Raw genomic sequence first — 2,778 nt, forward strand, 5'->3', positions numbered from 1 at the left:
CAAATGAGTGTAGGTGAGCAGTGGTCCTTGATTTAGGTAGTTTACCCAGAGGGGGTTGATGGTGAACTGTGTGAGCCCTGCAGAAACCCGGGGGAGGTATCGTGGACAAAGCAATGAAAGAGCAGAGGGTACAAGATCAGCAATAAAGCAGTATTTCCACTTAGTTTGGAGACCCTGAAACCTTTGTATATTAATTTCCATCCTGCATACGGATTATGAAGAGTTAAATGCAATTAGTTTGATTCCCAACAAATAATTCACCTTTGAACACAACACAAAAGTGCTGACATCAGCCAAGCTGTGCCCCTCTCCTCACCAATTGACCAGAGCGCTTGTTTTACATCAATTTAATTAAGAATTGCAATTTCTTTTTATTGTGATGTTGACCGAACACTTGTTACAATAATGTGGTGGAGCATATTTCAGGGTAATTGGTGAAGGGGTATGGAATTGGATAAAAATCAAAGAAAAGGCTTCACACAGAAACAACTCACTCATATATATGTATATACTATATGTACATGCACAGATTTTCAGGATTTTACACATAAAATGTAACACTTTGGAATATATATGCATCCCAAAATACCATATGCAGTTGCAATAACTGCAACTATTTTTGCAGCAACAGCTAGTTTTCCCTGAGTGCTGTTATAGGCAGGTATGAAATCCAAGTATACCAAGAAACAAAACAAGATACTGAAAGTTATGAACTTAGGTTCACTGGAAGATGGGAGAAGCTTACGTGCCTTCAGAGCCAAATACAAGCTGAGAAATGTCATCAGGCCCAGGTAGGACAAGGAACAAGATACCCAAATGTTGGACATTCTTACACATTCCAGAATGACAGAACCTGGGATGGAAATTTCATCTTTAGCAGGTTTTGTGCTCTCACTCAAAACCCAAGCCACACACAAAACCACCTGTGCTAATGCACAGGAATAACACAAAACATTTGGCTGCTTAATAAAAATAGATGCTATCATTTGACCATGCAATACATCTGCAACAATAGAAGGCAATTATAAAACTTTTTGCACACTGTCCTACTTGTATATCCTTTTCAAATTTAACACACACACACACATACACACTTTTAGTTAATTGTACAGTATAGGCTGTTCCGAAAATATATAATTTCAAGGATTGCTGTAAATTATGCTCATTTCACAACATCCTATGTTGAAATGTATATATTGTAAACCTCAAAACATAGTTCCCTTTCCTAAAATAAGAACCTTAACCCAAAAGCAATTGACTGGTTTCCCAACCACCCAGATTATGAGCTGGGCACTGTTCTTCCTCAGTTTCCATCCTTTCAGCCCAGAACCTCTCCAAACAGTGCATCCACAACCTTGGTCATGGATGTGTCGATGCAAATTTCTCCAAAATTGGTATAATATGCTTGAGGGTGATAAAATAATAATAATACAATGTTGCCAATCAAACTTCATTGATAATTAAACTTCATTGAAAAGTCAATGTATTGTTGTGATCCTTAAATGGAAAATCTACTCAAATACGACCTGGTTATTACAATTATATGTGCTTGAACATGTATCTATTTTAATAACACATATTCACATTTTATAAAACCTTATATATTTTTGTACTGGAAGAGGATCAATCTGCTTGGTAAAAGTGCCCCTTTCCCCTCAAAACAGATTGGCCTTGCAATTAATCTCTAATTATTATTCAGTATAATAGAATTACCTACACATGATTTTATTCTGCTTGTAAGGGATTCTCATATGTAAACAATTATATTGTATAAAAGTCTGGTTGGAGACACTGTTTTAGTTTCAATGGAATGTTTGCTGAAGGTGATATCCAGATGTTTTCTTCCCTAAATCTTTTCAATGCGGGCTGACCTTCTGACCTCCAGACCAAGGAGCCATGTGTGATCCATCCCAGCATCCAAAGGGCTGCAGTCTTGGCGTCATTCTGTCTCAAGGATGATTAAAACATTGTTGGATGATCTCACCCCCTCTGAAAACTCCTATCATCCTTTAGGTCATAAATATTCCTTTTCACTTTAGAATTAAGCTGACCTCCAGATGGCTGCTGCATTAAAGCTGCGAGTGCTCTCTTCCCTGAACCCCCAACATGTCAGTTATAACATCAGCATGCCTGGAGAAAGAACAGATCTAAGTCTCACTGAAAACTATATAAGAATTCAAAGTTTCTATGTGCTGCAGAATCAAAGGAAGACTATGTTGCTTATTGAGGTGCCTCTGAATTCTCCATATCAATATGTTTGTGTTTGTTTGTATTTGTTTATGTTTGTTTTTAATAAATGACTAAAATGTACAGGAGGAATTGAGAATTTCTTCTAGAGATGCACATCAGTCGATTCCTACATCGGTAAGTTACCCACATTTGTAGATAGATCCACAACCTCAGTTGCATTCAGGCAGTCAGTCAACCCATCAATGCAACATCACTGTTCAAACATTACTCACTCGAGGATAAAATGTATCTATATATATAGAAAAATGAAAAGCACCATGAGGCAGTGTGTTGGTGAGGCGGTGAAGCTGTGAGTCAGTCCGGGAAGCCGCGAAGCATATATGCGTATTAATCACGTCCTGTTTGAACGTTAATTCACCAAAACCCTAAAGACTACTGAAGACCCAAAAGTCCCTGAGGACCCAAAAGACAATGAGGACCCAAAGATATATTAATTCATGTATTAATTCAGTGTCCCAACGGGGCTTGAACTCGGGACCTTTTGGTCCCAAGCCACTGCCCTAACCACTGCGCCAACACCAGGCTATG

The 2,778-nt window shown here is 38.3% G+C and overlaps 1 long non-coding RNA gene across 1 annotated transcript in view; it reads left to right on the forward strand.

Moving 5' to 3' along the window:
• The window catches only part of LOC147035074 (uncharacterized), a 24,313-nt gene extending 21,994 nt beyond the window's left edge, over positions 1-2,319 (forward strand). Inside the window, exon 3 of the long non-coding RNA XR_015061262.1 lies at positions 1,886-2,319. This is a non-coding gene — a long non-coding RNA (uncharacterized LOC147035074). The remainder of the gene's footprint in view (positions 1-1,885) is intronic.
• Positions 2,320-2,778: the final 459 nt, after the last annotated feature.

Source organism: Eptatretus burgeri, chromosome 1 (genome assembly GCF_056783735.1).
Source record: "Eptatretus burgeri isolate ZD-2024b chromosome 1, Ebu_testis_v1, whole genome shotgun sequence".
In the NCBI taxonomy this organism is placed as follows: Eukaryota; Metazoa; Chordata; class Myxini; order Myxiniformes; family Myxinidae; genus Eptatretus; species Eptatretus burgeri.